This window comes from Grammomys surdaster, unplaced genomic scaffold (genome assembly GCF_004785775.1).
Source record: "Grammomys surdaster isolate TR1022 unplaced genomic scaffold, NIH_TR_1.0 212, whole genome shotgun sequence".
NCBI classification, from domain to species: domain Eukaryota; kingdom Metazoa; phylum Chordata; class Mammalia; order Rodentia; family Muridae; genus Grammomys; species Grammomys surdaster.
This window is the reverse complement of record NW_021604657.1, coordinates 2,761,673-2,774,603: the sequence shown is the minus strand read 5'-3', so window position 1 is coordinate 2,774,603 and position 12,931 is coordinate 2,761,673. Positions and strand designations below refer to the sequence as shown.

The 12,931-nt window shown below is 41.1% G+C and overlaps 1 protein-coding gene across 1 annotated transcript in view; it reads left to right on the top strand.

Annotated features, from left to right (window-relative positions):
- Positions 1 to 12,931, top strand: part of Nbas (neuroblastoma amplified sequence) — a 285,612-nt gene that overhangs the window by 219,448 nt on the left and 53,233 nt on the right. The window lies entirely within an intron of this gene.

Genomic DNA, 12,931 nt, shown 5'->3' with positions numbered 1-12,931 from the left:
AGAGAGAGAGAGAGAGAGAGAGAGAGAGAGAGAACGAACAGAAGGCTTCCACTGTACTGGCTGTCATCCTGGACCGTCTTCTCCTTTCCCTGGCTTGCCAAGTGCTGATTATCTCAAGTCTGGATTGCCTGAGCCAATATACCAGTCATATAGTACTGAGTCAGCTCCGCACAGCTTCAACGAAAGCTTATAGGTACCGTGTGTGTGTGTGTGTGTGTGTGTGTGTGTGTGTGTGTGTGCATGTGTGTGCGCGCGTGCGCGCGCGTGCGCGCGCGTGTGAGAAAGAGAGAGAGAGAGAGAGAGAGAGAGAGAGAGAGAGAGAGAGAGAAAATAAAATTTAAATTCAGTGCCTAACTTGCTATACTGATCAGGGAGACTCAGCTCTGACCCTGCTCTGATGGCCTACAGTTCTGTGACTAAAGCCACATGTAGTATTTGGTGATAGCAAACAAAGAGACGAGGTGTCTGACTTGGAACAGAGCTGAAAGTGATTGCTTTTTAAGAGTCAAGCCAGTTAAAGACAGCTGAGGTGACTTGCTGGCTCCTTTGTAGCCCCGGTTTTGCTGGCTGCCATAAGTTATTCTAACGTCAGAGCTAGGTTACAGATATTTTAAAATTATGCATTATAATGCATTGGTGGATCTTGTAATTAGTTTAAGGCATTGTAGCAAGCACTGAAGAAAAGAACACAGACTGGAGATTAGAGCAAGAGTTATCAGATTGCATCTCATCTTAGTAGGGGTTGTATGCTTCATCAGAGTTTTATTTGCTTTGAATATATACATGTGTTTCTGAATATATGTAGACTCTCTAATTGAATTTTGATATACAGTCTTTCTTGTTCTGGGTATTGAACAAAATATTTGAAGCTGCTGACTCCATGGGCAACTGGTTAAGTTACAAAACATTCCCCAGGATTTAGCATGAGGTTTTCTTCAGTTCATTCGCATACACCATTTGAAATCCAGCTTTCTTTCTTCCTTCAGCCCCACCCACCCCATCTAGACTTTCCTCAGGTCTCAGAATGGCCTCTCTCATCTCCCACATTAGCCCCTGGTGAATCAGTTGAGTCATTCAGAGACCTTTGTGCTTTTCATAGTGGTTCACACACCTCCATTATTAATAAAATTAGCCTGGAAGCTTGTAGCAAAGTTCTTTAAACTTTGGCAGTATCTCTCCCACCCAGGTCTAACACTCAGTGTGCCTAGGAATAGATATTTCTGAAATGACGCTTAGCTGACTTCAGCACCAGGTAACAACACACAAGAGCAATGGAACCCTGAACCCTGAGTTCTGTGTCTCAGAGACCCTAAGACAGTTTGCTTTCCTCTCATTTTTAAGTTTTTTATCCTCATTAGAACTGAATACAAATGAGGGCACAATTCCAGCATATTGTAATTAATTACGTCTCCACTGAAACTATTGCACAGTACACAAAAAAAAAAAAAAATTTCAGGATCTCCCTTTTCCTTTAAAGAACAAGGACAAATGCTTCTTTGGCAGTCAGAGAGAACAGAAAGCCCTTCTTCTTCTCAGAATGTTCGATTCCTCAGAGTGAAATGATGCTGGAAGGTGGGTAAAGGGGGAGAGATCCCTACATGGTAATCACTAACAAGTAGGGAGAGTGCAGAGTAAACTGAACCCCAAACAACAGGCAGAAGAGTTTCCAAATCCTGCTCTAGGCTGAAGGAAAGGTACTGAAGGATATTGGACAAAGGACACTTTCTGGATTTGCCAGTTGGAAACAAACTTTTTGTGTTTTTGACACAAGTGCATCCAGCAACTTCCCCTAAGAACTGCCAGTGAGTGGGAGCTGCTTCCTTGCATGTTTCAAAGAAGCCATGTGCTCCTTGAGGAGGGTCTAGGTACTAGAACTTGCACTGCAGGGTGTGCAGGGGCTCTAACTGCACAGTCTAAGGAACTGCCCTTGAGAGTTGAGGGTTCCATGAGCTATCACATGCTCATAGTGCTGGAAGAACAATGGTACATTGCCTTGGAAGCTTTGAGCTTGTCATTAGACCTTTTCAAGGGCCCTCCTTGAGAGAGATGGCCTTAAACTTCAGAAGCCATACAAGGCCTATTGGATAGTCATTTTGTGCTAAGAGTTTTGGAGTTTTCACTTCCACAAGGTTTAGTCATGATGCAGCAGGTTGAAACTTATAAGTCTGTTTTCTATGTAAGACATGACTTTGTCCACCCAAATCAACTTGTAAAAATTCCTAAGACCATTAGCTTCTAATAGTGTCTTTAAAATTCTGTGTTGAGTTACTACTTTAGTTAGTATATTTATTTGATAAGAGGTAAGCTTAATTTTTGATGTTTGTCTTAGTTAGGGTTTTACTTATGTGAACAGACACCATGGCCAAGTCAACTCTTATAAAAACAACATTTAATTGGGGCTGGCTTACAGGTTCAGAGGTTCAGTCCATTATCATCGAAACGGGAACACGGCAGCATCCAGGCAGGCATGGTGCAGGAGGAGCTGAGAGTTCTACATTTTCATCTAAAGGCTGCTAGCAGAATACTAACTTCCAGGCAGCTAGGATGAGGCTCTTAAAGGCCACACCCACAGTGACACACCTACTTCAACAAGGCCACACCTCCTAATAGTGCCACTCTCTGGGCTGAGCATATATAAACCATCACAATGTTAAATAGGTAACATGACAATATTCCAAGTCTATATCTTAGGAGGTGGATGGGGATTAAATATTAGTTTGTGAGTCCTTGGGTGATTATTACTTATTGCTAGATTATAGCATCAAATCATTTATAACTGTATTATAAATGTGTGTGCTAATAGCAAGCATATGTTCCCTAGTTTGAAGATCGCTGACCTAAGTAGAAGGTATCAGTTGTTCAGCATTACCTCTGTGGTAGCTATTCCATCTGTGGAATCTATTCCATTGGCTAAACACACACACACACACAAACACACACACACACACACACACACACATTTTACACTGGCAAGAACTTTTCCAGGATAGTGTGGGATGGAGATTGAGAGAGGAATGATATTTAGCTTTAGCTTTGAGGATCAAACTTTGGAATATTTTGATATTTTTCATAACCGATTCCCCCATTTTCCTCAACTGTGCTGCCAGCTGCTGCTCTGCATCCATTTCTGCACCCAGGAGTCTCCTTCAAATAGTGAGCCACTGATGCTGTCGAGAGTGCATTATATCCCTGAGGTGTTTTAGAACTCAGTAAAAGACTGAGAGTTATAACCATAGACCATTCTCTTTTATACTAGCCTTTGTTTAATTTTTTAAGCTGCTTCTCTACCCAGAAGTCAACCCCTCCCTTTGTTCCCCCTGGGCTCTTGGTCTCCATGAGGTCGAAGGTCAGCCGTTGCCTCTTTTTTTATAGACTTTTGTTTTCCTAAGGCAGGCTTTTTTCCTTTACTATCTACACACTTCATTTATATTCTAGTACATTTTCTAAATATTTAATTTTATCTTGACTTTTCCATTAGCATGCATGTTCATCAAAGGTAGATGTCTTAGACTACACTTGCATCCTCATGTGCCAAGGCCAGACCTAGTGCATGGTCCCTGTTAGTGTTAAACATGAAAATGGAGGAAGGAGAGAGGGAAAGAGGAAGGTTGGCTCAGAAATGGGAGCATAAAAAGAAAGACCATCCATCCAATGGTAGTTAAGTAAATTGTACTCACTTTCAAATCCAGTGGTGCTGAGAATTATATGAGTAAAATCCATTTCTCCTGTTGGCTTTCCTAATACTTTATATTCTTGCTGGTAGCAGGGGGAGCCTCGGAGCCTAGTTTTCCACTCATAGGAAGCAACTGGGTTTTCTTAAGTCACCTCCATTTCCCTAATGTCAGGATTATGTGCAAAGTCAAGCCATGCTCGTTTTTTAAAGCATGTCGTCTTGGAGGGGTTTCTCAGTCTTACGGTACCTGTCCTTGTGAATTGTGAATCAAAGCATTTTGTGAAAACTCCAGGACAGATGGTGTCATTTTCCCATCAGAGCTCCTTTCTCCCCTTCCCAGAAATTAGAGATCTAAGTCCAGTGTTTTTAGCCTGCCATTGGGGGGTGGGGGGAAGGTTCTGACAGTGTCCCCAGGTCTCTTTCCTCCCCTGCTCTGGCATGGCTTTGTTGTAGCCTGCATTCCAGCCAAGGGGGTGTATTTGCAGCCTCCCGCCTGGTGCTGACTGGTGTCTTCTTCAGACTCTCCTTTCCTGCATGAATTCCACTTACTCTTCCGCCTCTCTGTAAGAATGTCTCTCTGCAGTTCTTTTTTGCCTACTTCCATTCTAGACAGAGTGCTCTTCTAAAGCCTCCTGTAGCTGCCCTAGTTATGTAGTGACCATTCTTCTTTATAGTGTCTTTTACTTCTTCATGTTTCCAACCAGACTGTGACATAGCCAGGGGCAAGGGCTTGATCTAATTTTGTGTTTCACCAGCACCCTGTCTGAGACAAAGGCACACTGTGTCTTGGAAAATGTCTATCCAATGAATAAATGGAACGTTGCCAATTTGCTGTCCTTGTACCCTTGATCCCTCTAGCCTGTTACTGTCCCTGTGGCATATTTTTTAGCCCAGTTTGTATTATTGTGTCACATCCATTAAGTTGTTCTTTTGTAGGCCTTGTCTCCTTGGAGTCTTGGAGTGAGATAGATCACTCCAAGGGATAGTGTGCAGAGTAGGTAATCTGCAGCCTCCCGAGCATTCTGCGCCGTGAGCACTTAGGGAGATGTTGACAGCATGGTGTTTGCACCTTTTAGATCTCCTTTGTTCTTCTGCTTGTTTATCATAGCTGTTGAGCAGTTTCACTGTACTTCTTGTCTTCCTACCATGTAGGGATACAAACTTAAAGTTAAACAATTAGAGTGTTGCTTAATTGCAGTAAATATGCAGTGCCAGTGGACTCACATTGACTATGACATAGCTGGGCTTGGTGAGCTTCTAGATCAGGAAGATTCCGAGAGCTGAGTTTCTAAACTGATTGTGGAGGACAGGGGAGGTGGTCAGAGAATGAACGAAGTTCATGTTTCCTGATAACTGGAGTTTCTAATTTTGTTCTAAATAAGTTTCTACTATGTTGAGTGTTTACATGGAAATTTAATAGGACAATAGGACATTTTTATGTGATCATGTCTGGCTTTCTGCTCCAGTTCCTCAGTGAGCTTGGCTTTGGAAATTGTTTTATTTTATTCTCAGTTTATCTTTCCAACCATAACTCTTTAGTGTTCTAAGTTTAGAGTTTATAAACCTTGCCCCATGCAATCAGCTTAGTCAATGGATGGGTTTTGTATAGACTCTTAGTTAAAACTAGATTTTCTATCTCTTTAGACATTTCAAAAACCAAACAAACAATGTGTATGGCCTCTGTGGCCAAAGTCACTCCTTGGCCATTTGCTCTCCCTGTCTCAACCTAGGCAACTGAATATTTGTTCACACAGTTCTAACTTTCTTGCAGCGTCTGCACTTGTATAGTTCTGTTCTTAAATGGTCCCATTCTGAGATCCACTTGACTAAATGACATTTGTTGTGTTTGAGCCACCATCTTATAGTTTGGGATTAAGCTGTGATAGTCAATAAATAACCAATAGCCAAATAAGTTATTTTAAGAAAAAGATAATGGAGAGAGAAGAAAAAAGGAGGAGAACATATTGTTGCAGACGGTTATGGGAAGCCACCCTGATGAGGTGACATTTTTGTCAAGTTATGAGGATTCCCAAGACAGCATCTCAACAGCAAGAAGATAGATTGGAGAGAGCTAGCGAGGCAAACGGGCCGGGGCCAATTTGTTCTTAGGGAATTGGGAAGTCATTAAATAGATATGGACAGGGTTGACATTATCAGCTTTGTGTTTTTCAAATGTCACTACTCTAGGGCTGGGGAGGTGGCACACTTAGAATGTGCTTTCCTGCATGGATGTGAGGACCCAAGTGTAGAGGGCACATGGTCCTTGTGATCACAGATTAGGGAAACCAGAATTGTTAAACACATGGGCTTTTATCTTTAACAGAAGGAATTAACACCTATTTCTTTCTAGAAAGTTGAGACTGGATATAGTTAATGACATAGTGATCTTTTGCTATCCATAGAACCAGGCCTCACTGGAATCACCCAGATTATTATGTTTGTCCCAGACTGTTCCCAAATTCCTGACCATTGTTTCTCAGTCAACATAGCCCCTTCCTGTGGAAGAGGACAAGGGACTTTACAAAAGACATGTGCTTTGCAAAGGAGTTTCAGTGTAGTCCTCCTTAAGCTTTGTTGCAATAATTTTCACGAGGCAACTTCCCCCCAAAGTTGTACTATGTTTAAGTATGTCAAAAGTAAACTGCTCAACGTCAGACTCTAGAAGTTTGAGCCAACAGCAGGTAAATAAGTAGTGTTGAAATGGATTTCCTTTGCCTCATTCAGATCATTACTCTACTGGCCATAGCATTTGAAGGGATCCCACACCTGAGTTCCATCTGCTCAAAGTCTGGTGTGCACTTGTGATACCAGTGCCAGAGAGGTGGAGAAGGGAGCTCCCTGACACACACTGGTGAGCCAGTCTACTTGCATCAGTGAGTGAGCTCCAGGTTTAGTGAGAAACTCTGTCTTAAAAGCTAAGGTGGCAAATAAGAGAAAGACACTTTGATGTTAACCTCTGCTTACCATACAGATGTGTTTATGTGCATGCTTATATACACAGATACATACCTAGACAAGTCACTGCTCTGTGGGTAATGTTGGAGTCACAGGTGAACCGCAAGATCATAGGGGCCCAGCAAAACAAGTTTCTCTCAGTTACACCAAGACTTAGTCTTCTCGGACACGCTTCAAGGAGGGGAAGGATCATGAAAATTCGGTGGATTGTTTTAGCTTGCAGTTGTATGATCTTCTCTCCTGTTTGATGGGCCTGCCTCACTCCAGAAGTGTGACAAGCAGGGGGGCTTTCCCCAAACAGTCTTCTTCCTACTACCATGGCTCACCATCCCCCTGCCACCCCATGGAGTTCAAAGTCAAGTCATTTTCCAGTGGGTGACCCAGTCTGAACTGGACCAGAAACTAAGTGGCCAAACGTCTGCCTTGTTGTCCCATTCCTCATCTGAACACAGCCATTAAACACTGCTTGGTGGTTTGACATTCTGGCCTGTGGACCTGGAGGCTCCCTATCTGAAGCAGGTTGTAGTTCTAAATGAATCTGGACCTGCTTTCTGGGAACCACCTTCTTCCTTGACTCTGTGACCCCAATCCCTCCTTCTACTTCAGTGAGAGCCTTCCTGTCTCATTAAGCAGTTCCTTGTGGAGTGCTGTGGGAGGCCTGAGTCCTTGAACTCATGCCCAGCTGCCTCAGTCAGCTGGAGAAGGTCAAAGCCTCAAGTGTTGATTTCAGAAGTTTACAAGCATCTAAGCCGGGATTGTGGCACGTACTGCTATCTCAGAAACTTAGCTGAATTTGTGTAGATTTGATATCTGTTAGCAACATGTACACATAACTGCACCCTTGGAGCCTTTTGTCTGCTTATTTGTTTCGGGACATTTTGTCCTGTATTATAGGTCTTTGATGTATTACCTCCATCCATTTTCTCTCTCAATTTAAAAAGGGCTGCCTTAAAGCTATCAGGTTTTTGTGGAAGTCCACATCATTAATTGGATCTCTGCCCTGAGTCATTTTATCCAATTGAGAGAATTTACAGGAGTCACACCCTTGCCTTAGCTTCCTCTGAAGCATTTTAATCTCCCGAGGGTTTTGCTTGGCATTTGCTATCTATGCATTTCTCAATCTTCCCTTCTACGACTGGTGTGTAAATAGCAATTGTTTAACCATAGAAAGCCCTGAATTTCTGAGCTATTTCTCTACCCTATTTGGTTCCTACATACAATCTAGATAATAGTTTAATAAACTAATCTTGTACATTGTTTGACCATAATATCCATAACATCCAGCACATACTGCTAACATTGATATTACAGCCTCTAGATCTTCATGTTGATTAGTATGTGATATGCTGTATCAATAAATGGCATATGCTATAGTAAATGAATATATGGTATATGATATATTGATATATGCAACATCTATATAGATATTACGGGAGGTATTAGAAAAGAGATGTCCAGCTGGCTCTCGGCTTAGCCACCATGTTTCCTAATGACATCACCATAGAGACCAGTAGCTGTGTTTCCAGCTCTGGTTCACTCGTCCCTGGAGCCGCTAGTTCCTTCACAGCCATAACCACCCAGTTGTCGGCGGGCCCACCTTCCAGTAACCCAGTAAATCAAAACTCGTGATGCTTAAAGTTAACCAATGGATTTACATATGTCAATAAAATCTCAATATACAAGATGCCCACACAGATTAGAAGGTTATCACCCTAACCTTTAGATTTCATATCTACCTATTTACTTGATGCCATGTGAGTCCAGGTCCACAGCCATGTCACCTTCCTTGCTTTCTCCTGTGTCTTTCTGCATCTCTCCTTTGCTCCACCTCCCTTTTTTCTGTCCAATCATAGGCCTCCTGCTGCAAATAGATTGGTCAGGGAAATTTCTGCCATATATAGATATATATGTCATACAATATACTATTTGAATAAATGCAATGTGATGTGGATAAATAGTATATAATGTATTATATGGAAATTGTGTATGATATACTATATGGATAAATGATATATGCTATACTATGTGGATGTATTGTATATGATATAATATATGGATATGTGGTTACAGTATACTATGTATAGATAAATGGTATATGATATGTTATATGGATAAATGGTATATAATATACTATATGATATATACTGTCTTAGTTAGAGTTTTACTGCTGTGAATAGACACCATGACCAAGGCAACTCTCATAAGGACAACATTTAATTGGGGTTGGCTCACAGGTTCAGAGGTTCAGTCCATTATCATTAAGGCAGGAACATGGTAGAATCCAGGCAGGGATGTACAGCTGGAGCTGAGAGTTCTACTTCATCTGAAGGCTGCTAGCAAAATACTAGCTTCCAGGCAGCTAGGATGAGGGTCTTAAAGCCCATGACCACAGTGACACACCTACTCCAACAAGGCCACACCTTCTAATAGTGCCACTCCTTGGACCGAGCATATGCAAACCATGACATATATACTATATAGATATATGGTATAAGACATACTATATTGATATAATATATAAGATATGCTATATGGATAAATAGTATGAGATATATGGGTAAATGGTATATGATATACTATATGGATATAGTGTGTGATATACATACATGCACACACACATACAAACACACACACATATGAACATGCTATATGTGTATATGGTATATATTCTGCACCCCAAGTGAGAATCACCAACAGCATAAATATTTCATTAAAGCTTAACATAGATAAATTTTACAGTGTCTGATTTGATAACCAAAACACCTATGGTATTCTCTTAGCACTTGTTGTTTGTCAGGAATGGCTGAAGTTCATAGTGGCTTAACTGTGCAAAAAATTCATGGTCTCTCATTGTCCAAATGGAATAAGAGATCTGTACCACAAATCACTTAGGATCTGTGCTGGTGGGAGCCCTACCGTTTTTGTATCAGAACCACTTGAATGAGCTCCACAAGCTCCTCAACCGCTGTGGCTGGGGTGGAAAAGGATGGATCCTGGTGATCCATGGCGGATTTCCTTGCCTTCCTTCAAAATGGCACATGTCACTTCTTGTCAGATCTCATTGGCTAGAATGTGGCTGATCCCTCCTAAAAGGAAGCTGACAAGTGCAGTGTGGTAGACGGGGTGCTGGTGTCTGCTGAGCATGCCACCTGTCACATTAGGGGGACACGTTATCACCATGGTAATGCTCTCCAGGAGAGGCAATGGTGTCTGAGAACAGTGAGCTGTCAGTGAAGGTTGGCAGTCCTTAGAGTCTGGTGTACTTTAAAGGTAGATCCAGAGTAATGTGCTTGGTGTCATGGCACTTGAACCTGTGCTCTTCCATACATCCTGGTCGTGCATGTCTTCTTTATGAGCCTGGTTCATGCTTTTATCTCATTTTTCTGAAGCACCTAGAAATTAGGTGATCTATATCTCTTTATTCAATGGTAGAAAAATCCAGCCATTTCTCTTTTAAAAGTTTTTACAGTTATTGTGTATACTGGAGGTTAGACCACAGTGTACAGAGCTCAGTTTGTCCTGTCCACCATGTGATTTCTAGGTATCGAGTGCTGGCTTAGCACAAGCACCCTCTTTCACTTGAGCCATCTCACCTGTCTTAAATACTTGTCTTAATTCATGAAATCTGCATTAGTTTAGTAGCACTTATTGAACAGAGAATAGTTATATATATGTGTGTGTGTGTGTATATATGGCACGTTAATGGAACTCAAAAGTAATTTTAAAAAAGAAGAAATTGTGTGACCACCAGGTATACTAAATAAGTTGCTATTTCTTACTCTTATACTTTTCATTTTTCCTCTTCATTCCTGTACCCTTGATCATAGTAAAGTTTTGTTTTTGTTTTAAATGTCTAAGTATGATTTAGTGATGAGCTTGAATTTTCTAGCCACACTCTCGAGTTTCCCATGGTGAGCTTGTTCATCTCTAGTAAAATGGTAAAAAGTGTGAGTTGGGTCAAATGCTGGGTTGGTAAAAACCCTCTGTCCTTTGCCATAATTTTCTTTTCTTACAGTCATAGCTGACTCAGAAAATTAACTTCCAGTTATTTATTCACACTAAGTGCAGGGTTATTTAGTTTTTTTCAATAGTCACTTTGAAGAATCTGTTAAAGTGGGAAACAGAAAATGTCTTTTGTGATAATGGTGTTGTGTGAGGATCAGAGCTTAAACTGTTAAAGACAGTCCTGGTGAGCAGCACATATTGGATGAGAGTCCATAGTAGAGAGAGTGACCAGTCTGAGTGGGGCTGGGAAGCCAAGTCAATGTACACATGGATGCTGAGCAGAGGACTTTCCAGACTGAAGATGGGAGCTCAAGAACCAGCTAGATCTGGATTGATTCCATGTGTTTGCTGTTGAGCCCGAATAGAGATTTCTCTTGCCATAAAAGGGCAAGTAGACACCCCATTGAAGCAAAGGTGACACTCGAGCGTTATAGACTGTCTGTGTGGCTGGATGTAGGTCAGCTTGTAGCTAGCTTGGGTTTCATGCTATGCAATTTGATGAGTTATTTTACAGGGGCACATTATAAAAGAATCCCATGAGTAATTCACTAGGAATATAAAAGGCCAGTAGGTAGGGGGAAAGGCCTTTATTAGTTGGTAAAATGAAAAACTAGACTCATTAATTGAATTCTTGCTGTAGGTATCACACTATACTGACTGTTTACTTCAATTCTAAATATTAACTTATGTGATAGATGCCAGTTTTCACATTTGTGGATGAAGAAGTTAAAGCTGGAAACTCTTGGTCAGGTTACCAGATGACTGGATTTACCTTTCTTCCTGTTTCCTGTAACTGCACTCTAGCATTTGTCACTATCAAGTTCAGCCTCTGATAGCAGTGATCCAGCTGCCCAGGGACCTGCTGTTTCTCCTACCACTTTGCTTTCTCTATATAACTTCTTCCCTTTTTTCTATTCTCTAGCTAGATTACTCTCAAAACTCCTCTACACCACACAATAGGCATGTTAGAATATTAGGCAACCTGGCATAATTGTCCAAAATTCAAATTGTCAAATAATTGTACAAAATTCAAATTGTCAAGTAATTGTCCAAAATTCAAATTTTGCCCCCAAATACGAATTTTTGAGTAAAAAATCATAGATGAATTGCAAGAAAAGATTCCCAGCACTGTTATTTAGCCTTGATGTTGTCAGAGCACTCATCCAGTGTACACTCTGTGATACTGTCAGACCTAGGATAGGGAAGATGGCCAGGAGGAAATTGTGTGCTATGTGTTAGGACAAACTCTCTTGGTACCACATGGTGTGGATTCCAGGGTTTTGCTTTTGTTTTTCTCTTGAGACAGAGTCATACTATGGAGGCCAGGTTGGCCAAGTTTTCAGCCTACCTAGTTCAGCCTCTTGAATGTACTGCCTTAGTACTCTCAGACTTTGCCTGTACAGGATGGAGGAGGGGAAGGTATGTTGAGCAAGTGTAGGTATAGCTGTAGCATCCTGTATTTCTGAGCCACAGAAAAGGAGTACACTATTAACTGAGAGGAAGAGCCAAAGCCACAATTAATCCTGTCTGGTTAGAGCAGTGGTTCTCACCCTTCCTAATGCTGTGACCCTTTATCACAGTCCCTTATGTTGTGATGAGCCCAACCATAAAACTATTTTAGTTGTTACTTTATAATGGCAATTTTGCTACTCTTATGAATCATAATGTAAATATTTTAGGAAATAGAGGCTTGCCAAGGTGTCTCTACCCACAGGCCGAGAACCACTGAGTTAGATAGAGGCTTCTGATTATTTTGTCCCATCTGCTTAGTAGCAAAACCCAGGAAGAAATGAGGACACAGAATATACTACAAAGTTGCATTGCAAAGCAAAATTTTAGTGCAGTTCAGTAAAAACAGTACCTCACCAAGGTAACTTTAATCAGTATTTATATAGAATAAAAATATCTGCTGTCAACATTCAAGTTCTGTGGTAACTTGGAGTTAGGGTTAGGGAGCACTTACTTTCTGGTATATTCATTAATGCTTTGTAGTCTAGCTTCCATCTCTCTGAAATTTACAAATGACTAATTCCAAAAAATAATTAAAAGGAAAATTTAAGATGTTGCTAAAGGCCATTTATTTTATTTAAAGCAACACTAAGTCCTTTCGAGGATATAGCAAAAATGGGCCTGAGTAGTCAACAGGAGACAGTCTGGGATTACTGACATGCACTAGCTCAGCCAGCACCTCATGTGTCTTGATTTTTTACTAAACAGTAACTAAATGTTCAGAACTGGCAATTCTGACTGTAAATGGGTCCCTGGCTTTGCACTTGGCCAACACTCAGTGGGAAGTCC